Below are 25,551 nucleotides of genomic sequence, written 5' to 3'. Positions count from 1 at the left end.
AATCCTAATTTTATTTGGCGTCAGCAATGTGCCCATTCCCAGAGGATGAATCATCCATTCATCTTTGGTCTAAGCCAATCATGGCAATCCAAATGATTGTGACTTTTGCTACATGCTCACGTTCCTTGGTATCCTTGCCACCAAGGCTGGCCATATTACCTAGTATTACACAACGTGTGATAAGGGAAATTATGATACTTTTTACTCCTTGATATAAGTAAAGCCCCTTTGCTCCTTCTCTCCTTCATTCTTCCCATTTTCACCGCTGATGAGAGCAGGCGTGATACCTGAATGGGATAGCCATAATGTGGCCATGAGGCCATAAATATGAAGAGAAAAAGGCAACAATTTGAGATGATGGAGCAGAGGGAAGAAAACTGCCTAGGCCCTTGAAGAAGTTATTGGACCACTGAACATACCAGTCAACTGCCTTCTTCCACACTCCCTTGATTTAAACCTTAATTAAGTCAGCATCCTCTAACTGAAGCTGAATGCATTCAAATCCATTTAGATATGACTGGAATATGGGAAAATTACTGATTTTTGTATGTTTCCCTTATCTTCAGTTTCCTTACAGAATTCTGACTTCTACTAATTTTAAGAGGTCTGCAAATCCAATTTGCATTTGCAAATAATGACAGTTTGGCCCCATATTTCTAATACTTATTCTTACTATTTCTTGAATTATTTCAGCGGCTGAGACCTTAGTGAAATGTTGAATTGTATCCGTGGATAATAGGTATTTTCCTTTTCAGTTCCTGACCTTAATAGGAATGCTTCTCGTATTTCAATAGTAAGATTTTGCTATATTTTTTGAAAGAAAACCTGATAATAATTTTTAAAAATATCATTCTAGTCATGGATTAATAAAAATTCAATTTTGTTTTCCTTTTTTTAATCAGAAATAGGTATTAAATTTTATCAACTACTGTTTGGCGTCTATCAAGTTTATCACATCATAATTCTACTGTGTTCAGTTAATGTTATGCATTATGTCAATAGATATCCTGGTTTTGAGCATCATTGCTTTTCTGGGATAATCTTATTTGCTCATGGTGAATCATTTCTTTCATACGCTGTTGGATTCTATATAAAATATTTTATACTAGAGTTTTGCATCTATATTTACAAGTCATATTCTTATAAAGTTTGATGTGTTTGGTTTTCTTTGGTGGATTGCGGGATGACAGGGTAACACTAGACACAGAGAATGAGTATAAACTCTTTAAGTAGCCTAGTACTTTTATGTTTAAAACTTTCCATATTTAAAAATTTTTTTCTGTGAATATCTATTACTTTATAGTAAGAGTTTAAAGTAAATACATAAATACATACATATATTTTATAAACAGGAACTATCAGTTTCTATAAGGTGTACTAGAATTCACCTAGTACTCTGGTGTGGGGTTTGGGGATTTACCTGTGTTTTCTCTTTTCATGTGGTAATTGGTTCATTTGTCTTTTCTTTTTCTTCTTGAGTCAATTTTCATTATTATTGAAATGATCCTTTTCACCTGCGAATTTCAATTTTATTGATATATTCTTGGGGTTTTTTTTGTTTTTTGTTTTTGCCACACAGTGAGGCATGCAAGATCTTAGTTCCTCCACCAGGTATTGAACCCATGCCCCCTGCAGTGGAAGCTTGGAGTCCTAACCGCTGGACTGCCAGGGAATTCCCTATAATATTCTTATAACCTTAAAATCTCTTCTGTGTCTATAGTTATGTCTCTTTCCTTATCTTAATACTATACATTTGTGTTTTCTTTCTTATCCGACTTATCTGATTTTAGTTGATAGTTTAACTGGTAAAGTTTACTTGTTAATTTTCATAGAATTCTGTTTTAACACTCAGTGCTTTCTACTTAAAACATTATTTTTAGCTCCTTCAATTGAGTGTTTATTGATTTTAGATATCTTGTTTTCTAACACATTTAGTGATATTAATTTTTGTTTCACTATAGCTTAGTGTTTTTGGTCTTGAATTTTATGTTGTCTACTATTACCATGTTTTTCTCCTGCTTTCTTTTTAATAGTTCTTACCTGATTTCTGATTACTCCCTTTTATTTTCAAAAATTTCTGGTCACTTACTTTTATTTATGACCTATTTAAATAGCTGTTTGCCTTTTCTGTTTCTTAGACTATCATGTTATTTAACACCTCCTTCTACAAACTGACAGATTCTGTGACCCTCAGATTAGAAAAAAGATATAGCGGAATTGTACAACCCATTTAATAAATTTGGTTAAAGTTTATGGTTATTTCTTTGGTTTATTTGTATGAGAGTTTCTATGTTTTAATAGAGAAACTTCGTCCATTAACATTTATTCTGAAAATTGACACCAAATGGCTTTATTTCTGACATCTTGTTCTTATTTCTGACATTGTGTTTGTGTCTTTTTTTTTCATTTCCTCTTGTTTGTTTATATCTTTTATATTTTTTCTTTTACTGCATTAATTGAACTTTCTTGTTACTCTTTTCTTTATGAATTTTGAAGTCACTGCTCTATTACCTTTACTGGTTACTTTTTTTGTCTTCTTTAAAAAATTTTAATGATGTATAGTTGATTAACTGATGTCTTAGTGAGATGAAACAAAGTTGAATGGTGAAAAGTAGTGTAAGATATTAGACTCAGAGTCCTGAACTTAACTATATTAAGAAAAAAGCTGATATAAAGTTTTGAATGAATTTTTAATCCACTAATGTGCCTATAATTTTGTGAAATGATAAAGCCACCATTTTGGGACATGAACTAAACAATACCCTGTGTACTTCTTGAGAGAAATTTTGCTCAAATATTTAATAAAATTTAACAAATACAGTGATATTTTCCAGTTTAAAGGGGTAAATCTGATAATACAAAAGTAAATAAAAACCAAGAATAAAACTGACACACGTCTCCTAATGTAGATGAATAAATGGAAACAAATGGATAGTCTAGAGCCTTACGTCACTACATACAAAATTGTATTGTGTAATAAAGGTGACCTTTCAATTAATGGGATCAAGGAAGGATGCTTTTTAAATAATGCTGAGACAATTTAGTTAATGATTTGGGAAAAAATTAAGTTTAACCCCTACCTCCTATCACATGTTAAAAAATAAATTCTACATAGTTTGTAGAGTTAAATGTGAAAATAAAGATCTTGGAATTAGTAAAAACACAATAAATCATGTAAATGAATAGTTGTCCTATTAAGAGGCTTGAAAATATAAACTATACCAATGATAGAAGGCGTAGAGAAAATGATCGACAAATTTAAACACAAAAATTTTAACTTCTAGGTATCAAACAGCATTATTACTGAAGTTCAAAGTAAATAAAAAACTAAGAAAAATATTTTATTATATATTTGAAGGAGTTAATATTCTTAACCTATAAAGTGAACATCACAAGTCAATGTAAAGATATACACACAAAATACACATACACATGAAAAATAAGCAAAGAACATAAACTATCAAACCACAAAGGAGAAATACAGAAAAGAAACAGAGAATAATAATAATTCTCTCTGTGTTTTGGGACTAGATATCCTTTTATTTTTCTGTATTTGCTAAATTTGCTACAATACATATTACTTTCATAATCAGGAAATATATCTTAGATAGGTAGATAGATAGGTAGATAAATAGAAAAAATATATTAATATGTTATACTTGGAGTTTAATACTTGACAATGAGAAAGATGATGCTATCTGGAATCAGAAGTCCTGAGTTCAAGTCCAAGTGTTTGTTGAATGATCTTGGGCAAAGTCACTGGACTGCTTTGAGCTTTCATATCTCCAAATATAAAACAGAAGAAACAATCTTCATGTTGTGAAGAACAGATTTTAAAAATGATGTGGGAAATGCTTGGTGAGATCGTTTATTGATGTCAGAGATTCCTATTACTGATTCAGTGCGTTAGGGATTTTCCCAGCCTCCAGACAAATTCTGTGCATCTTCTCTTACAAATACCATATCCCTTTGCCTGATGAGGGTTTATGTTCCTGAGTTGTTCAGTCCACCTGAGATGTCTTGGATTTTGCACTCTCCTCAGTGGATGGGGACAGGAGAATCTACTAGATCCTGACTATAGTCAAATGGAACTGTAACAGCAAACACTGCTGCTTTTCTTCTTCCATGTTATATGCTTTATCATTCAGTTCTAGTATCCACAGAGTTAATTTGATAACCAAGTTGACACTATAATTCCATGTTCATGACATTTAAAAAGTCCCTACTAATTTCAAATTCAGGGCTCTGTTGTAAATCAAATGAAAGCACCAACCGATCTTCTTTTTCAACCATAAGAATAATTCCTTTGTGAATGCTGCATGATATAGAGTGAACGCAAAAGGGCTAGAACAATCAACTTTTCTTCTTTCACATGATCCCTGATAAGCAGAATAGTGCTATGTTTCTCCATTTATATCTCTGCGTGAAATAAAAGCAGAATTATAATTTTCCAGGTGAAAAAACCTTATGTCGCTTTTGTCTTTTTTTTTTTTTTCCTGGTCCTAAGCCTATAAAAACCCTTTTAGAGTAAGACAAAAAAAAAAAAAAGGTGAAGGAAAATCCTAAACATTCCCGAGGAACAGAAGATGTTGATATATGGAGAACACAATTAGCTGTTCTGCTAATCCTCTGAGATTAGAAAAAAATGATATGAACTGAAAGTCATCAAAATAATTTAGAGAAAGCATAAAAATTATTTATTGGTTGACTAAGCTGTTAATTATTGTTGGTCATGTAGGGTACAGTTTTTCATTTCTAGGAAATCTTAGAAAGGAAGGAAGAGAGGGAGGAGGAAGAGAAGGAGGGAAAAAAGAAGATACCTGAGTTTTTGACTTAATACCAGCTCAAGGAAATCTCTTTTGCTAGAATAGGCAAATTCGATGTAGCAGAAATTGCTATAAAGAGGAACTGGGTAGGTCTGGATCTTCAATAACTTGGTCTGTAATCCAGGGCAAATCACTTTTCCTTGAGACCATTTTCTCATCTGGAATAGATCAGTGGTTTTCAAATTGTGCTCCAGCAGAACAGTGCTGATCCAGAAGCTAGACCAATGAACAATGGTGATCTCTGTACAATTCACAGAAAATGAAGTAAAATAAAATGCTGCCCATTGCTATAGTTTATTTATTTACATTTATTATAACAGTTCCTGCATTGTATAGATTTTTCTGAGCATATACAACCATTTCTTGGATTTGAGATAGCAATAAAAAACTTTTCTTGATTTTAAGATTTTCTTTTCCACTTCTAAAATCTCTTTGTAATGAGAACCTACTGTATAGCTCAGGGAACTCTACTCAATGATCTGTTGTGACCTAAATGCAAAGGAAATCCAAAAACAGAGGGGACACGTATATGTGTAGCTGATTCACTTTGCTGTACAGTAGAAACTAATACGACATTGTAAAGCAAATATACTCCAATAAAAATTAATTAAAACAAAACAAAAAACAAAAAACCCTTTGGCCCTACTGCCACATCTGGTGGCTGGGAGTTTTAGCAAATGACAAAGTGAACTAACAAACAGAAATAAATTGTAGTAGGAGAACTTACAGTTAATCATACTTAGGTTTTGTATTTTAAATGATCACTGTTGATTTTTAAGATTTGTTTAAATAGTAATGAATTTCTTTTGTTATGTGTACATATTCTGGTTTTGATTTCCAGGACTAGATACCTAACTCTTGACTCCAAATTTAGAGCTCTTCACCTATGCTGCCTCACAGTAAAGCTTTAAGAACATAGATCAGGGACTTCCCTGGTGGTCCAGTGGTTAAGACTCTGAGCTTGCAATGCAGGGGACATGGGTTTGATCCCTGGCTGGGGAACTGAGATCTCACAAGCTGCACACTGTGACCAATAAATAAATAAATAAGAACATAGATCATATTAGCTGGCAGTTACAGATTTTCATGTTCCTTGTGTATATTTTAAAAACATCCTCCCCCCAAAAATAATAAATAAATTAGAAAAAAAAACCAAAAAAACAAAAAACATCCTCATAACCACAACATTGTAAATTAACTATACTTCAATAAAAGTTAATTTTAAAAAATCCTCAGCCATTCTGTAAGTATTTAATTTTACTTCTTTTACAGATGTGGAAACTGATGCATGGAGCCCAAGGTCATCACTCATAAGAGCAGGAGCTGGAAACTAGTGAGTCGATGTTCGTTGTTAGATCTGGATTTGTCTTTATTATAAACATTAAATCAATAAATGCTCACTTAAAATCTGCACCTTGAAAAACAACAGAAAGATACTAAAAAATAAACTTGTTCTGCATTCCAGGCACTTAAAAGAACGTGTAGCCAATGAGCAACTTTTGTGAAATACTGTTTTTAGCAGCTTGCTATGAAATCAAACCCCAACATAGTAGACAGAAGAGTATGTGTAGACTCCATGTTATCCTGGAAGGGCAACTCCCATGAAATCTACAACAGGTCAGTCATGGGTGATGGTTGGTCAATGCAAAGTCAAGTCACCTTGGTGCTGGTAGTTTTCACCCAAAATCTGTACTAGAAGCATTGAACTCTGGGTAAAGGCTGTTTGGAAAATCAAATGAATGTATGGAAGGATTTCAAGGTGTGTGCGTTTTAAATAATGATTAATAAAACTGTACAGTTAAATTTTTTTTTTTTACAAATTAGACAAACATTTGGTTTGGCCAGTCTCCGTGATATAAGAGAAATCTTACAGTAGCAAAATTTATTTGGAAGTTCTAAAGATTTTTCTTTCTAATTGCAAAAGAGATTCATTGTACAAATGTTTAAAAAATCTAAGAAGCCACAGTGGAAAAAAATACATAATGTACGTGTAATTACATCACCTAGAAAAAATTACATCACCTGGAAAAAACTACCATTAACACTTTGATTATACTTTTTAAATAATTTTTTGATGCCTAGGTACACACACATATTTACAAATATGGGATAGTATTACACATACGGTTTTGAAATCTATTTTTCCCCTTATTGAAAAATCATGTAACTATTTCACTATCATTTAATATTCCTTACAGAATTTGATAGCTGTATAACTTCCTATTACATAGATGAACATAATTTCTTTAACCAATCACTTGTTGTTAGGTATTAATGCCACAATGAACTCCCTTGTACAAAAATTTTTGATGACAGTTATGAATATTTCCTAAGTCAATTTTTAAAAGTTAAATTCCTAGGTTAAAGACTGCTAATACATCCAAAAAGATTGAAACTCTTCGTATTCCCACTGAGAACTAGAGGGTCTATTTTTCCATATCTTCAACGGCTGAGAATTATATATACTCTTAACAATTGGGAAATATACATACAGATAACTACACAGTGTATATTTCTGCTAAGTTTTAGGTGTAAAAGAGTATTGGCGTTCTCATTCACATAATTGATGAAGACAACCTTTTTCATAGAAACTTCCCTTTGATAGTATTTGGTAATATTTTTGGGATTGTATGGAATTCTAGATTTCGGAATATAAGAGTAGAAATTGGGAGAACTGGATTTTAGCCTCCTTTACACTATTAACGTCGGAAGACCTTGGGTTAAATCATTCAATCTCTTTGGTCCTAAATTTCCTTTCTATATAAAAATATACTCAAAATACTCACTCAGATCTTCCTATTGTCCCTGTCAAAAGCAAATTAAACTATCTTTGTGAAAAACAGATACTGTGACACTGTTTTATTAGCAATATTAATAAGGTCTTTAAGACATATTTATAATTACCAGACACATAAAAGTGGGTTCTATCACTTAACTTTAAATGTTTTGAAATACTAAAACAGATAATTGACAACTCAGTTCAAACAAAGCAGTCAACCTCATAGTGTGTGTGTGTGTATGTGCATATACACACATATATGTATATATGGTTTATATACTTCTATAACTTATATAGATCATTTATAAGTTCTACATTGTCTAAAATTTTTATGATGAGAAGTCAAGTTACTATTGAAATGCTGGTATATTTCCTTTCAAAGTGATTTGAGTGTGTGTATTCGGAAAAAAATAATCAGTGATCATAATTTTATATCTAGGTCTTTTACCTAGCATGAAGCCATTTTTCTATTTAATTACAAAATCTTCATAAAAATTTTAAGCTGCCTAGTATGTCATAGTGGGGATTTATTATTGACTAACCATTCCTCTTCTCTTAATCACAAGTTATTTTTAATTGTTTAGTTTACCTCTATCAGTTTTTTGCATAAATCTTTTCCACATTTTTGACTGTTTCCTTAGGGTAGATTCTAAGAGGAGGAATTAAGGGAACAAAAAGTGTGAATATTTTTAGACTTTAAATATATATTGTTAAATTGCACTAAAAAGACTTGTGCTAATGTTTACTTCCTATAAGTATATATAATGAAAAAGCTTACTTTGAGGCTATGCTAGCCACCACTAGACCATACAGTTTTTTTCTTATTTTTTAAATTGTAAAAGTGATTCCTATTTGTACACAAAATAATAGCTCAAACACATTCCTTTTCATCTTTCTCACTCCTTACCATTAAGAGTTTGGCATGTATATTATCAGATTGGTTTTTTAATACAAAATCTTTTTTCTTTATTCTCATTTTAATAATATATTTATTTTGATGTGTATTGAAAATTTATAAATAGCCCATCAGACCCGTGATTTCATGAATATTACTACTTTTGATGGAGCTAAGATTTTTTAAGTTCATTTAAAAATAATATATGTTAAGTAAATAAGAGTACAAGTAGTATGGAAGCATGTCAAAAAAAAAAAGAAATCTTGAGGGTGATATCAGAATGATAACTTTAGGAAACTGCCATGGAAGCACAGCTTGTACAGCTGACGCCTTTGACTAGCTCTGTTTTCCTGACCAGGTCATATCCCCTCTCTGGGCTTCAGTTTGAATGCAAGTAGTAGGAATCTGGAAATACTGGCCTGTCAGTTAGAAGGGATACCTCAAAAATAGACAATCTTTCAGTTGAGTCTTTTTTTTATGAATTTTGGTTAATCTAATCATAGTTGATCTAACACAGCTCTTTCTTCCTAAAAAGATCTTCTCTAGTTAGAATTTCATGTTAAATTATGAGTTAATGCAAGACATTGGCTTTAAAAATAAAATACTAGAATTTTATTGTAACAAAATATTACTTCCTAATAACTCCATAGCATGAACAAAAAGTGTTCAAATTAATCATAGCCTCCTTTTTGGTCAGAGTCCTGTACAGCTTTTGAGTGAGTAAAAATCTAAAGTTCTATATAAATCCATACAACGGGATTTTAAAGCTAGTGGTATCTGAAGTAGACTATGCATTTAGACTTTGACTCATCTTCTCTTATTCACCTTTGCATCCCTGGTATTCAGCTGAGTATGGCATACTGTAGATGCTAAACAAATATTCAACAGTTCACGGACATTCTGCATGAATGTTCTGTATTACAGTAAGTAGTTTGATAGAACTGTAAATTTAACTTCTACCTATGGGCAAAAGACTGAAAACAATTTTCTTTTTAGAACATTGCTATTGAAACATCTTCTTTGGTATCCAAAGACATATATACAAAGATCCACACAGGGTAAGTTTAATATAAGTTATTGCAATTTCTCTTCCTTTCAGGGCTGTCCAGAATCATGAATTATCCACGTTTGTCTTCTTTCAATCACTTCTCCCTAGGCATGGACACTAGTCAACTAGTTACATATGTTTAGATTGGGTTTATGAGAATATATTGATTTTTCTGTAAGGGATCAGAAAGAAGGTGTATTAGTGATTTCGCTTTTGTGATATGTGCAGAGTCCAGAATTATCCAATTTGAAGTCTTTTAAAAAAAAGTTTTTAAAGAGTAGACATGTCCAACGAGAGTAAAAGATCTCAAAAATTCAAAATAAATAGCCCATTGAAGATAAACTCAAATAGTAAAAATACTATATTGAATTGCATGGAAAAGGAGTTTTACATAGGAAAGAAAATAACTTGAGTTCAAGAGGTGTGTGGTCAAATGTTTAAAGACAGAATAATTAAGACTTCTGAAAAAGCCATACTCTCTACTCATCTACTCTTTGTTTTGCTAAAATCATTAGCTTAAACAGTTTTCCAGCTGGAATTTAGAAAGTAGGCTTATAAACCAGAATTTTTTTTTTTGCATACTTTTGCATACTTTTCAGGAAGCAGGACTTTTCCTTTTTTATATGATATAATGTAAATATTGAAACAATGACATTAAACCACCTATTCACTCGTTTCAGTTGAAATTCTATCTTTTTAATGTACCTCTGGACCAACTTTTCCTTCTTTCCATGATTCCTTCCTGCAGGGGACAGAAGTCCCCTTTCCCCCCATAAACACTTTTCTTTGAGAGGTCTGGGTGATTTCCTTTCCTAACCTTTAAAAACCAAAATGATTTACAGATTATCCCTATTCTGCTAGAGTTGGGCAAGTAAGTGAATCATATTTGCATGGGTCACTCTGATTATAGGACTCCACTGTTTCTTGAGCTAAAATTGCAAGATTTATTATTCTATTAATGCTCATAAAGTCACTCTTTTGATGAGCCATACTTTCCCTTTATGAAGAGTCTGTATGCCAGTCGCCCATGATAAGGGAGAAGAAAGTCCAGACTTCCCACGTATTCATATTTCCTGGAACATTAACAAACTCTTGAAATCCCATATGACTCCAGGGGAATAATGGCATAGGGTACAGTAACAAAAGGCAAATTTCACGGAGTCAACGTGTCCCCACGAGACTTGCCTCACATTGTTGCCTGTGTACAAAACCTAAGCTTTTCCATTTTAATTAAAAAATTTAGAAATTAACCCTCCTGGTGGAGAAGATAACCCACCAACAAGGCTTGTATTATCTTTGTGAATATTCTTAGAGAATGAAATAGCAGGAGGTGTGAACTTTCTCCTGTATATCTTAATGGTCCGCTAATGGCAAAGCATAATTACAGTTGCTTAAGTGCCAAGTTTGTCAAGGTTTTCACTAAAACCTTCAGCCACAACACTTGCCTTGAGTGACCTAGCTTTTATTTATCCAAATGCTTTATCATTTGAAAGAAAACTACCCCCAATAAAAACAAGCAAGCAAACAAAAAGCCCACGCCCCCCACTATGTTTATTTCTTTCATGTTAATTTCTTTCAATTATTTTAGATGGATAGTTAAGGCACTTGTGACTTCAAAAAAAGAAGTCGAAAAATTTGTGTATGGCATCATTAACTGAAATTTTAGCCTTCCCACATTCAGAAAGCAGGGCTTTGCGGGAGTTTTGCAGTAGTTTGCTTCACGGCTTTGGGAAGTCAATTTGCTTCAAAAGCAGAAGATGGTCTTCTAAAGACTATCCTGCATTTGGAATGGAAACTCAGCCATTGTACCTTCCGCCCAAAGCGCCCACTTGAGAAGCCCGAAAGCCACCTATCTCCCCATCGGTCTCTAGATCTCCTCGCTGCCTTTGTCCCTTCTAGACGTGGAGGCTTGGAGAGGAGGTTTAGTTTCCAAGGATTGGAGCGTTTGAAGGGCGGGGCCATCTCCAAGTCCATCTCCCCTTTTTGTCCTCTTCTCCTGGGACCGGAGGGAGGAGCCAGGTCCCCCCGCGGCCGGTTCGGGAGCTCTCTATCTCGGTCGCTCGAGGTGAGTCTGAAAGGGCGGCAGCCCGTTTAATTGCAGCGCAGGTTAATTTCTTGAGTTCACCGCAGTCGGTCCGCCAGCCGCTTCCCCGGTCTTTGCCAAGTGGGTTTACGAGGTCTGAGGCGTGTTGGGGCGCGCTCACGTTCTCGCGAAAGGCTCCTCCCCAGGGCTCATTCCCCGACTGCGGGAAGCCCTTTGGTGCCCCAGGAGCCTTGGGTTTCCTCTGACCTCGTCGCTTCCTCCTCCCTCCGCACCGCCGGGTTCCCCGCGCCCCTGCCCCCCCTGCCCCCGGGGAAGGGCGGCCCCCATCTTAGGACTTCCGACCCAAACCAACCCAGAAGGTACCTTCACGTCGATGAAGATTTTATCACAGCCTCCAAAACCCAGCAGTAATAGGAGCTCTCAACCTGAAATACGATTGTTATTTTCCCGGTGCAGAGCTTGACAGAAAAAGTCAGCTTTTTATTAAAGACAAAGAGGTAAATTATCAGCCGGGGCAGTGAAGGGACGGCTGAGACCTGGCGCGCTTCCTCTCGGTGCCACGAGGAATTTATGGGGGAGCGGCGGCCAGCGCTCAGACACCCCTGGGGTCCCCGGGGGGAGGAGCTCGGGGCAGGAGGACTTCCCCAGGTCCCTCCAGGCACCTGGAAGGGGGGAGTCCTCCCAAGTCTATACAAAGCCAGGGTCGTTTCAGTCCTGGACAGCCTTACCGTCCTCCTCTCTTTCTTCTTTCTCTTCTTTCTTTGACTCGCGTTTCCCTTTCGCCTCTGAGCTTTCTCCTCCTGGTTCTCCTCTCCCTACTTTTTCTCTTCCCTCTCCTCGCCTTGCCTCTCCCTCCCCCTCCTTTCTTCTCCACCGCACGCGTAGAGTGTCATTTATTTATTTATTTATCACCCCCGCCATCAACACCCTTTTAGGGCTCCCAAGCTTTTCACTGTGAGTGGGAGGAGAAAAGGGCAGGAAGTGTTGACTGGAAGGGGGTGAAATCGTGCCTCTGGGTGAGAGATTCTGCCCCGGAATAAACGACTGGGGAAAAGCTTGGGAAAGGATTCAGATGTGTTTCTAAAACCCCGCTACCTGGTGGGAACCAACTCCGTGCGCGTCTTCTCCTCCCCTTTATTGTATGGGTTTATGGGGATATCTTCCCGGACTGTTGTTGGGGGTGGGAGGAGGTAGTGTTACAGAGGACAGCCTTGCCCTGGATCCTCTACACCGCGCCTTCTCCACCGGATGCGCGCTCCCCAATGCAAAGGAATCCGACTACATCCCCCAGTTCAGACGCGGACAAAAGAAACTTTAATTAAGGTCTCTGCCCCGCGCGCTGCGTGTTTCTCTCTCCCGAGGCTGTTGATGTCCAACTCGTGGAGGCGAGACATAGAAATGGTACAAGCAGCCCATGCCCTTGAACTTCAATTGCTTCTGACTTATTGTATTGATTTTTTTATCCTGTAGGCACCACCTCCCGCCCCTCCCCACCCCATCAAATCAAAGCCTTAGGAGAAGTTAGACCTAGTGAGAGAGGAGGGTAAACCCACTCCCTTGCAAAATAAACAGTTCAGAACGATTTGTGGGGAATTACACTAAATAAAAATTCAAGGTGTGAAAGCTTCATCTTGGCTCTCTCGTCTTCAACACCATGACACCTTATCATTAGGAGCTCTGATTGTTACTTTCCGAAGCTTTAGATGATCAGCCAGAAAGTGCAAACAACGCGGGGCTGGAGGGTGTAAAGTTATTTAAGTAGGCTTCTTTTTTTCCCTTTTGGTGCGCCGTCAAAACACTTCACAAGTTAGGAAAAGAAAGTGGTGGTTCCGAGGCTCAGAATGATGGGTTCTTTCCCTCCCCCACCCCCCCTTCCCATATCAGAAAAGAAATAAAATGCACAATGAGCCTTTATTTCGGAGGAGACGACTTCAAAATACGTGCCAGTAATGGACAATTTGAGCTTTTCACTGGAGATACTCACATCGCAAGCTGGAAAGGGATTAAAAAGCCCCACGTGGTTGATCTGGGTTTAGACTTGCAACCTCTAGTTCCCCATGTATGCTCTTTGCAAAGATTGGCCTCTAGATGGATGCGTGTGAGGGACTCTCTGGGGCCGGGGCTCGGCGCCTCGGGCTGGGCTGATGGTGGGAGCGCTATGAGCGACGGGGCAGGGTCCTCACTGGGGGCTTCCTCTGCCGGCCGGGGCGGCCGGGCGCCTCCGGGAAGCGAGCGCGCACGCCTCAGCCCGGCCGCCGCGCTCCTCGCACCGCCTTCTCCTCAGGTCTTTATTCATCTCATCTGCCTCTTCCCCTTCTCCTCCTCCTTTGCCTCCTTCTCCTCCTCCTCCTCCTCCACCACCACCTCCTCCTCCGCCACCGCCTCCTCTTGCATCTCACTGGCCTGGCTCTGTGTTGCTCTGAGTGACAAAGACAATGTCCCAGCCTTAACTTTGCAACCACCTTGCCTCCTTCTGGGGTTCAGCGGGGGGGAGGGGGGACAGCAGCCGCAGGCTCAGCATCTCCTCCACCTTCTCCTTCTGCTCTTCTCCAGCTCTTGGATAATTCTTCCTTTTCTCCCCCTCCAGCCCTTTCCTCATTTCTTCCTTTCTCTCTTTTTTCTTCCTCTCTCCCGCACGTTGTTGTTATTAGAAAGGCTTCGCGCACCCCCTGGTGCTCCGGCGTTTTGTGTGGCAGGAGAAGACTGTCTGCCTTCTCTCTTTCTGTCTTGCTTTCTCTCTCCCTCTGGTTGCTCATTATTCAGAGAGAGACACAGAGGGAGGGAGAGAGAGAGAGAGGGAGAGAGAGAGCGCGAGGGAAAGGGATAGGAGAGAGAAGAGGAGAGGGAGAGAGAGGGAGAGAGTGAGAGGGAGAGGGAGGGAGGGAGAGAGAGGGAGAGGGAGAGAGAGACGGATATCTCAGGTCATCTGCAGCTGCAGCGAGTCTGAGGAGCCGAGGAAGGCAGGGAAGATGGCGATCCTCCATTGCTGAGACCCGGCAGAAGCACATGAGACTCCCAAACAACTTCCACAACAATAACCCGAGCAGGAAGAGGAGAAAGAGAAAGAGGATAAGGAGGCGGTGGGGCTGGAGAACCCGAAACACCTCCCGGCGCCGGGACGCTTCCTCTGTAAGTTACTGCAATTAACAAGCACCTCGGGGTGGTCCGAGTGCTGCGGGGAGGAGAGCGCGGGGTGGTGGAGGCACAAACGCGCTCATTCATTCGGCCAAGGAGGGTTGGTGGAGCGGGGAGGAGAGGAAGTCCCCTGCATGGACTGGCTGTTGGAAGAGGAGAAGAAGCGAGAGAGCAGAGGAGGAGGAGGGGGAGGAGGAGGAGGAGGAGGGAGAGAGAGTTGGAGGGGGAGGAGGAAGAGGAGGAGGAGGAGAAGCGAGGGAGGAAGAGGAGGAGGAAGAGGAGGAGAAGGTGGTGGTGGTGGTGGCAGTGGAGGTGGCTGTGCTTTTCCTGCTGGCTGCTCCTTCTGCTGGGGGGAAGCGGAGCGCAGTGGCTTAATTAATTTCGTGTAGTTCTGTGGAGAGAAGAGAAAATGAAAGATGAGTGAGAAGAGAGCTGGAGGCTTAGGACGGATGCTCCGGGTGTGGGGACAGGAGTAGGGACAGAGAGGGGGGCGGAGGGCGGGAGTCGAGGAGACCTGAGCCGAGAGCCAGAGGGAGCGAGCGAGGGGCAGAGAAGGGAGCGCTCCCGGCCGCCCCGACCTGAGCGGGTTGACCTCTTTCTTTCTCTGTCCCTCTCCTTCCTTTCTCCCTCTCTGTCTGCTTGTCCCCAGCCCGATGGCAAAGCCGTGCGGATTGGCACCCCCTCTTCCTCAGGTATTTGGCTCTCTCTCTCTCTCTCTCCCCGAAGTTGGGATGCGGGGTCGGGATGTGTCGGGGGGTGGCGGCGGCGGCTGCCGGCGCTGCTGGTGAGCAGACAGGCGAGGAGCTGGGGGCGCCGGCCGGGAGAGGGGCGCAGGTTCAGGAGCAGCTGAGGAGCTGTCTCCAGGCTGGGGGCTCAGAAGCGTCTAGTGGAGGACAACGGTTTCTGGAGAGGAGAAGCCATTACACACGCTTGGCTCTCCTCTGAGGAAGGGAGAAAAGACCCCAAGCAGGCGCCTGGGGGTCGCCTGACTCCTGGTGCAGTTCCCAGGGGTCTGCCCTCCTTCCAGGCGCGAGGGGAAGCCGCAGCCGCCTCCCCCCCATTGGAGCAGCCCCTCTCTTTCCCTTTCTTTATCTCCCTGTCCTCCATTTGCAAGCTGTCTGCTTTGGTTCCAGTCCAGACTCCAAAACACAAAGCTTCTTCTCACGTTCATTCTCCAGGCTTTTCACCATTCCTGGAGGAACCCTCATTTTCTTTTCATTGTAGCTTCTAACCTACAGAGAGGGAGGGAGGCTGCCTGGAGTTCCTTTTATATTCCTCCCCTACTTTAAAAAAAAAAAGTTTCATTTTTAAGCACGCGTCTGGGATGGGAAAAGACCAACCAGTTGGGGCTTTCTCCCAGGGCTCCCGGGGACTGTGTCTGAGTGTCTGTGTTGGTTGTTTGGTTTGCTTTGGTTTTGTTTCTGGAGGTGGCTTGCAGGATTTTTGAGGAAGTAACTAGTTTGGTTGAGAGCTGGGAACTGAGTCAGGTAAGCCCGTGTCATGTTGTAACTCCACCAGAAAATGGAGGAGAGCGGGTTTCCAGGAGACAAAGCTGAGAAGTGTTTATAAAATTATGGATGTCTCCATTTTGAAGCTCTGTTGGTGATGGCTGGAGGACGAGGCTTGCCTGCCTCTCCTTCTCCCTTGCCAGGGGGTGAATCTTGTGGTGGTTCCTCACTATCTGTTCATTATGCAAGGGAATGAGGGGCTTGGAAGGGCTGCTCAGATTTTTCTGCCACCCAAGGAGTGCTTTCACAAGTTATGGAGGCGTTTGTTTCCATTTTCAAGTAAACTTTTGGAATTTTTTTCTCTCCTTTTGAGTGGACCTGAAGGGTTTTGACCTCCTTCTGGAAAGGCAAAGCAAAACCTTAAACATTTTTCCACTGAGGTCTTCACACAACTTTAAGCTGCTCCAGGTCTCCTGCAAGTCACCAGGAAATGTGATTTCCTCATTGTGAAGATGGTGGTGACCCTGAGCTGAGATTTTTGGAGTTCTGAGGCTTGGTTATCATCATGTTTTGATGCATTGCAAGACTTTATTGTCTGGTTGGGGTTGATTTCTGCAAAACAACAGCAGCAACAGCAAATCCTGCAAGATCTCAGAGGAACTCTAAGACTGGCTGACACCAGTTTCTTGAAGGTCTACATTTCTTTTCAGGATGCTCCATTTGTGTATTAGGCCTTCTTTTAGTTCCTTTGTTTTCCCTCTTCCCTTTCATTCTGCTGTTTTTTTCTGTGTTCTCAAGTACTGTAAGTCTTCAGAAATATCAGATGTCTTCTTAACAATGTCACTATGGAAACAAAATTTTAAAATATTATGTCAGTTGAGAAAACCTTCTGTCCAGGTAGCATCACCTTTCTAATTGGGAGGAATTTATTAGTCTTAGAGGAAGACATTTTGTGAGGATGATTTGAAGAAAGGACCCAAACCTACCCAGTCCACACACTGATTGGAGTTCTCACAGATTAGTTCTAGAGAATGTATGTAATTGATCCAAGTGAAGAACTAAATCCTGAGATACTTGAGAAATTTATAAAAGCCAACCACGAAGATGTTGCTTTTCCATTAGGTAAGGTAGCCATCTTGAGGATGAGGGAAGATGTTGGAAGAATTTTAGATGAACTCTTGGAGATAGGTGAGGAAGGCTCCACAGTGGAATGAAAACTTGGAGGAGATTCAGAACCAATTAATAATATATTGTAAGGAGGCTGATTGGACCTTGTTTTCAAATAAGGAGAAATATAGAAAGGTACCAGCTTCAACAGAAATAAGGAACACATTGGTGAGCGACTTATACCAGCTTTTTTCTTGCTTTGCTTTCTCATTATGTGTCAGATTTGTGTGTGTGCAAAGTTCTTTACGTCCACAGTATTTTTGTGCAGATTGAGGTGGTTTTAGATTCTAGATGTAATTATATTCTGTTGGGTAACTGGGAGCAGTGTCATTCAGTAAATGCACAGTGCTGTATATGACAACATCACATTTTTCAAGCCAAACTGTTGTGTCATTAATTGAGGGTTATTGTTCTTCTGAGGTGTGTGAAAGGAGAAGAGAAATACATGGTTCTATAGCTGATAATTGTCCATGGTCAATGAAGTAAAACCCTGTTTTTGCAGACGAAGATGTATGGTTTTCAAGATTCACAGTTGATGTGTGTGCTCATTTAAAAATACTTCTCTTCAGGGCTCTGCTTCTTTATGAAAAACCTAGGTCTCTCCAAGAGCACTTAAAAAAATCTTACTTGGAATCATACCTTTCATTATTCATTTTTTGAGTGTTATTTTTTGATACCATTACTTTTGCTCTTAAGTGGCATGTCATCAATGTTGTATTTAAATTTGCTACTGCATATATATGTGTGTGTGTGTGTGTGTGTGTGTGTGTGTGTGTGTGTGTGTGTGTGTGTGTGTGTGTTACATATTCAGGCTTGGAAGTTCAAATACAATGGGATAAAAAGAGTTGTTTGGGGAAGTGATTACCAGATAATTTTGCGTCTAATTAGACATATATGTTATGTAAACATAAATACATTATATGTTGATCTTGAAGCAAACTTCCATGATATCTTTGTTGTTGCTGATACCTGGACAGCTGGTTAACTACTTCTTTCAGTGGGGGGAAAAGCTGACAAACTGGTTGCCAGTCCAGCAACCATATTTTTTGACTCATATTTTTTTACTTTGCAACCAAGTGTTTTGGTGTCTTTATAGACAGGCTTAGAGCCAAACTTTTCTGGAGGGAAAAAATTAGGTACCTAAGAGGGATTTTGGAGTTTGAGAATGTGTTCTAACTGGTCACCTAAGAGACACAGCCATCTCTAATGCTCTTCACCAACATGAGAAACACCATTATATTCAAGATATGGTTTCTTGCATTTTTCTAGACATGTGCGTTCAAAATGGGACAAGTATTTAGGATAAACCACTGAGAGAAATAAAAAGTGTCCAATGGAACCTTCTCATTTGGTGTCAAAGCTCAGAGATCCTTTTTGTTTTTAAGACATCAAGTTGATGAGGCTCGTTAGGCAGGTTTTTTCCTAATTTGCTCTAATATATCACAGAAATCATTCTAGAGAAGTATATGTGAGTTGTGATGCACACTGCCATAAAAAAGATTCTTATTGAGTCTTGTTGGGTCTTTCTCATATTAGATTTATGTCCATCTAATTCGTTGATCACATTCTTCAAGGACTTGTGTTTTTGCATACTCTTTGGAGTTGGAGACAACTTTTAGAGGAAATAATTATTTTAAATATATATATATATATATATTTTTTTCTTTCTAATGAGCCTTCCGGAAGACAGCAGGGGAAAAAGAAATCCACCTGTACTAATGGACTTTAAAGTACTTGTGGTCAGTTTTCCTGAAAGGAAAGAATGGTAAAATTGCCTTGGGAAAGAGTCCCGTTTTCTGTGTGATGGAGTTTAATAGGGTCTAGTCTATCTTGGATTCTTTCCTGGTGTTGAGATTTCTTGGTTAAGGTAACCTTTCTTATCTTCTTTGTGGTATGTGCCTTTATCAAACTTATAGTTTACTGCCTCATGGGACAGAACATTGACAAAGCTGCATTGACTGTTTCAAGTTGATGGCTGGGGAACCAAGAGGCTATTTCACAATGCCACACTCACAAATTAGGAAATATATAAATAACGAACTCAGATGGCAAAGGCCCTGACATGGGTGTGTGATTGGATATTGGCATGTGGAAACTAAGGAAATTCAGAAGAAGTGGGGGGAATATTTCTGGTGTCTATTACTAAAAGCTAGTAAACTGGAAAAAGAAAATCAGTGTCTGTGTGTGTGTGTGTGTGTGTGAAAGCAGGTATGTTGTGAAGTTCATATACTTAGGAAGTTGGTGGCTTTGAGGGAAACATTAGCTGGGTGTTGGTGACCTATTAATTGATTATGAGAAAACAGAGAGGAAAGTAGATAATGTTAGAAGAAAATTCCTCTTCTTGTGTGATATGCCAAGACATCTGGCAGATGTTATGTTGGGCCCTAAGGAATGGACAGTTTAATTTTAGCCCTAGCAAGGAAATGGGAAGTTCTAAGCTCTTTTAATAGCACAAGTCTTAGTTTGGGGAAGGTTGCTTAAAAAAAATAAGAAAGGAAAAGAAAGGAGGCATTTATTGTGATATGAAAGAACTCCAGGGAACTTCGGGATTAAGCTGAAATTTTGGGGGTTATGGACAAATATATTATTTCCCAAGTAGAAATTAACATAAAAATCATTTAAAAATTGACTACTTGGTAACACCCTAAGTGATGCATATTAAGTATTTGATAATCACTCGTCAGAACTTCTCATTGAGAAGCTGGTTGTTTTGTGTCTTAGAGAGATCATCTCCTTCACATCTGCCCCTCCCCCTGCATTGTACTGAGGAGGAAACTGGCACAGAGACTTGAAGTGACTTGCACAGGTCAGAAAGTTCATTTGTAACAAAGCCAGGCCTAGAACGCAGGTCGGCTGACTCCTAGTCCAGTGCCCTTTCCACGGCTCTACTGCCCGTGATTGTAGCGGTTTGTGAAACACCAGCTCTCCTCTCCAGAGTGCAAGGCTGTCTGAGAAACCTGAAATCCTATGCTAGTGGGGCAGGATCATTGATTTTGTTAGTTGAATGTAGCATGTTGGGGAGCCCGGGGCTGAGCTTCTGTGGTCATTCATAGAAGTGATAACACACTCCAGAGGCCAGTTCTGTTCATGGGACTTTCAGCTCTTGGGTCTGTAGCTGTGCTTTTCTTCTCATTGTCCTCCTCTCTGTAGTTCTGTCATCCAGGGCTGGGGAGTCCTTTTCAAATGCCCTTTTCTGGAAGTTTGTCTGGGTCTATTGCAACTTACCAAAGTGTCCACAGTTGGACTCTGAGGATCTATTTTGCAACCTGGTACAGATTTCAACTGGCTTCTGCGGAGATGCCATTTTGTAATACTGATGAATGCCCAAGAGAGTGAAATTCAGGCCAAAACGATGACTGGTGGCCTCCCAGTGTTCCGGACTCATCCCCAAAATGTGCCCTCCATGTAGCTTCTTGTGGCCCAGTTCTCTTTTGCAGACCCATGGCTAGTTATTTCCCATGCCCCAATAGACATGAAGTCATCTTTAAAATGCCTTTTGAACAGCACGTGCAACATTTAACCATGAGAGAGGGATGGGACAGTACTTGAAGAAGGGTGACCATGGGTTTCCATTTCTGATTCCTCTTGGACAAGTGAGAGGAACTTTGTAGAGAAGAAGAGTGATGTTTGGAAGTTTCCACATTTTCTAAGCTTCTTCCAAACGAAAGCATAAATTCTTAATCCAGGAGGCAGTCTGGAGAAGGTAGGGCTGGATGTGGACTTCTGGCAGAAACACAGTTAATGCTATAAACAGTTGGACCTCAGTGTGGCACTCCTCCAGATGAGTTGACTGTCGAAAATAAAATGTTCCAGAAGAACTGGGAGAACAGGAAAGAAGTTAAAACAGCATGGTTTGCATGCCAGTACTGAGGAAGAAAAAAAAAAGTGGGGGGTGGGGGTGGGAGGGCATTGGAGAGAAGATAATCCTGAATGGAACTGTCTCTGGGATTTATAAAACCCAAGAGGAGAAGTTTGCAAGTGAGGGAAAATAGCTCTTTATGAGTTTAGGTTGCATTTACAGTTTATTAGGAAGCTCTTTTGAATCTTTTGTCCCCTTGAACTTTGTATTTGGAGAACTGCACACACTGAGAAACTGGATTTACATTTTCTGCTCAGAAATGCTAGTGTAAAATATATCTACTTTCCAAGGGACCCTGTCTCTATCGGTCGCCGTGTATGTAGGATTTGTCATCTTGGGATGTATGGCTCCAACACCAACTTGGATGTTTCAGAGCTTGCAGGGACAAGGGGCAGAGTAGTGTGGGGTGAGAGGTTACCCGAATGGTTCACCTGCAAGCGCATTGTCTTGTAATTCTGGTGAGCAAATGACTTGTCTTCAAAGCATTCTTGCCTGATTCCTAGCTGGAGACAGTTTTTTCTTGAGTTATTCTTGGAGGGAAGGTTTCTTTTTGTGCCAGGTCATGGGTATTTTGGTATTGATTTCCTTGCTTTCATGTGTTTGCTTATTGAGTTCACTGCATGTTGCTTCTGAATATTAAGAAAACACTTCAGCCGGGTCTGTCCACAGCTTACCCCTAACTTGATTCAGAGAGCACAGCCTGCTCTAGAGGGTGAAGCGAAGGTGGGGAGGCACTTATTTGTTCCAAAAATAAATCCTTGAAGATGCAGACTGCTTAATTCAGAAAGTGACTTGCCAGGCTTTCGAGTAGACTTTTCACAAAGACCGTGCAAGGAAAGATGGGGAAAATTCCACTCGCAACCAATGGGTCCTGATGAGATTGTGTTAGGATCACTTAGTAGGAAATTAAGCATTTGTCCAAGATGAGTAGGCAAAGACTTACCTTTGGATTCAGATTGGTTTGAACACAAAAGGAGCTGGAGGCCCAGGCGAGACAACTGTGTCAGGAGTAATTAAGCCCAGGATTTGTGGAGAGGCTTAGCTGCCACAGGGCCCAGCTGGGGAAGGCCAAACTCGCTCCCTAAGCCCTCGTCCGGCCAGTTGAACCAGAACACGAGCTAAGGCCTTCACATTTTGGAATTCTTCTCTTACCTGTTCAGATGTAAGAAGGGAAAGTCATTGTCTTTCAGTTTTGCTCATGTCAGCTGAGAGCTTTTCTCTTGAGCTGGGACATGCCAGAGACCAGGTGGAGGAAAGGCGGCTGCTGATCTCCTCTGAGGGAGCATTCTCCCTTTAAACGTGACAAATGTGCCCATACCATTGTACTTATTAGTCAGGAAATAATTGTGCAGTGGCACAATGTGGGATACTTGAAAGATGTTCACTGCACAAAGGTTCCAGTACTCACCTGCAGATTAAGAAATGGGTTTCTAAACCATCTCATTTCTATTGCTAATGAAAAGCTTTGGAAGACACCTGTGAATCAGATCTCCAGCTGCTATCATGGTAGGGGAAGTTAGGCCTTGAAAGGATACACGGATTAGCCCGTCAGAAAAGCAAACAGTAGCATCAGCACAAGTAGAAAATAGACAGGGTTGTTAAGCTAACAGAAAAGTAGGCTAAAGCATTGCCATAATTACGTGGTGGAAATTTGCTGGGAAGGAGAGACTGCTTGGAGGGGAGAAGGAAGAGACGGAGAGAGGCAGGAGAATGATTGACAGGTCAAAAGAGAAAAGGTCTGTCCACTGGGAAGAGCCTGCTGGAAGAAAGACATTGCTTTTATGAAAACAATAAAGCAAGTGGAAAAAAACCTTGTAATTTGCTACCTATTGCATGTGAAATATGAAGACCAGTGCTCAGACCCACATTCTTTGGTCAGTTCTTATGGTAAAAAAACCAGAATTGGGCTTGGGAGACAATTTATATCTTGGGAGACTTTGGGGTTACAAATACGGCGTTGCTGATAGAGGGCAGATGGAAACTTGAAGGAGCTGGTTAAGTAGACTTGGGTGGAGATTTTCCTGGAAAAGGAGCGAAGTAGAGAATAGAGCACAGCAGAAAGTAGCTGCATTATTGATGGCAGCACATGTGATAGCCCTTGCTAAGCTTATCCATGGAGCTTCTCTGCCTGCGCGCTGGGTGTCAGAAGAAGTAAGGAACAAAGATGTGCTCATTTCGGAGGGGAAAGGCATGGCGCGCGATGACTACCTGTGTCCCGTTTGGGATTAAGCCTTTTGCTGGAGCCGCACATCACAGGCTGGTCTGTCAATCCAATCCTGGTATTTTAAAATCCAAAATAAGGCCACCATGGTCCAGAATGTTTAGCTATTCTGTCATACAGAGTGAAGTAAGTCAGAAAGAGAAAGACAAATATTGTATGCTAGCTCACATATACGGAACCTAAAAATGGTACTGATGAACTCAGTGACAAGACAAGAACAAGGACGCAGATGCAGAGAATGGACTGGAGAACTCGAGGTTTGGGGGGAGGGCGGGGGGTGAAAAGGAAGCTGAGACAAAGCGAGAGAGTAGCACAGACATATATATACTACCAACTGTAAAATAGATAGCCAGTGGGAAGTTGTTGTATAACAAAGGGAGTTCAACTCGAGGATGGAAGATGCCTTAGAGGACTGGGGCGGGGAGGGTGGGGGGGAGTCGAGGGAGGGAGGGAATACGGGGTTATGTGTATAAAAACAGATGATTGAACTTGGTGTACCCACCCAAAAATAATAAATAAATAAATAAAATTAAAAAAAAAAAAGAAATAAAATCCAAAATAAGGCCACCATGGTCCAGAATGTTTAGCTATTCTAATCCCTAATTACATCATCCCTCTGTGTGACCAGTTAGTCAGCAATCAGCATCAGGTACCCAACCCAGATTGGACCTGATCTGGGGGGGTCCTACACGTGGGATAAAATTTGAACACTGGGTTCTAGGCTGAAGACGGCCAAAGTGTAGGTACCAGCTAGAGATTATGTAAGGATTTCAATAACAAGTACTTCTCACCCAGAATCTTTTCTCTTCAATGGTTTCTATCTTAAATGGTCTTCTCTGAAGACTGTTAATTAGTATTTCATAATGATAACTGGGAAGGGGATCTGGATGGAAGAGACCATTTTCATTTGAATGTCAAGAGTTCAGCTACAAGAACTTCTTCCCCGGGGCGGGGGGTGGGGGTGGGAAAGGACGGACTGGGAGTTTGACGTTAGTAGATGAAAACTATCACATTTAGAATGGATAAACAACAAGGTCCTACTGTATAGCACAGGCAACTATATCCAGTTTCCCTGGATACTCCATAATGGAAAAGAATGTAAAAAAGAAAGTAAATAGGTGTATCACTGAGTCACTTTGCTGTACAGCAGAAATTGATGACATTGTAAATCAACTATACTTCAATTAAAAAAATAAAACTTCTCCCCCTCTCCTGCTGTCAACTGAGTATTGTCCCTTCTGATGCTGGGTGAGAAGACCTTCCATAAGGAGATTAAATATGATTGCTTCATCAAAAAATTCTGCCAACTCCTCTATAGAGTGGGAATATCATATAAATCGTTAACAAAATGCTATTTCCCTTCTTGGAGTGACTCATAGTTAATATTAATACTAGGTAACATTTGTTTAACATTTAATATGAACCAGGGACTGTTCATATGGTAGAGAAAGCTGAGGTTTGGGGCAGGAAAGCAATGTACCCAAGTTTCATGGAGCTGGGTAACGGGGGGACCACCTTCTGGCTCTCAGCTGCTGGGAACTGGCCTTGGTTATTACTTAGTATGCTAATAGCTTCTGTTCCTGATGGTTTATCTCTTCCAGTTGCTTATGCCAGGAGTATATCCTGGTGTTCTGGAAGGAAATCTGAGCTTAATGGAAAATTAATTGTAATATATTAGTTGATATGAGAGATGTAACTTATTGTAATAGCTTGACAAAGTGTGTTTAACTAAAGAGTGCCCTCTCTTTGTTCTTCTGAGTTACAGAGGAGAGGGTGAAAAAAAAAGCCCAAGAGACCATGTAGGGGGAAATTTAGAGAATAAATATTTAAAAATTGTACTGTATTGAGCTCAGTAGTGTAATGTAGTTATGCACGTGGATATTTAAAAGGAGGCCCTCCCTGTTACAAACAGAAAGATAATGCTGTATGACTTTTTTAAGTAGAGAAGGTGTCTTTTTTCCTTCTTAGGGCCCGTTTTGAAAGTCTCAGTGCTCTATGTTGGCTCTGGTCACTATATGCATGAGAAATGTTTTTCAAAAGCCACACAGACATATTTGAAAATTAGTTCCACTGTCTAAGGGTCATTTTTGGAAAATAGTGCAGATACTCTTCAAAGCATGGGTGCTAGT

The 25,551-nt window shown here is 40.2% G+C and overlaps 1 protein-coding gene across 10 annotated transcripts in view; it reads left to right on the top strand.

The window, feature by feature from the left end:
• The first annotated feature begins 11,552 nt into the window (after positions 1-11,552).
• ZNF462 (zinc finger protein 462) overlaps positions 11,553-25,551 on the top strand; it is a 141,551-nt gene continuing 127,552 nt past the window's right edge. For 3 of the 10 annotated variants that reach the window (XR_009051305.1, XM_057721485.1, XM_057721484.1), the window contains exon 1: positions 14,038-14,721. The gene's annotated coding sequence lies outside the window, so the exon portion shown is untranslated. Of the gene's footprint in view, positions 11,614-14,037; positions 14,722-15,014; positions 15,420-25,551 lie in introns of those variants that run through there. The other 7 variants (XM_057721482.1, XM_057721478.1, XM_057721481.1 and 4 more) reach the window with 6 other exon arrangements.

The sequence above is a fragment of the Hippopotamus amphibius genome, chromosome 2, assembly GCF_030028045.1.
Source record: "Hippopotamus amphibius kiboko isolate mHipAmp2 chromosome 2, mHipAmp2.hap2, whole genome shotgun sequence".
NCBI lineage: Eukaryota > Metazoa > Chordata > Mammalia > Artiodactyla > Hippopotamidae > Hippopotamus > Hippopotamus amphibius.
The sequence above is the reverse complement of the archived record's forward strand: the minus strand, read 5'-3'. Positions and strand labels throughout refer to the sequence as shown.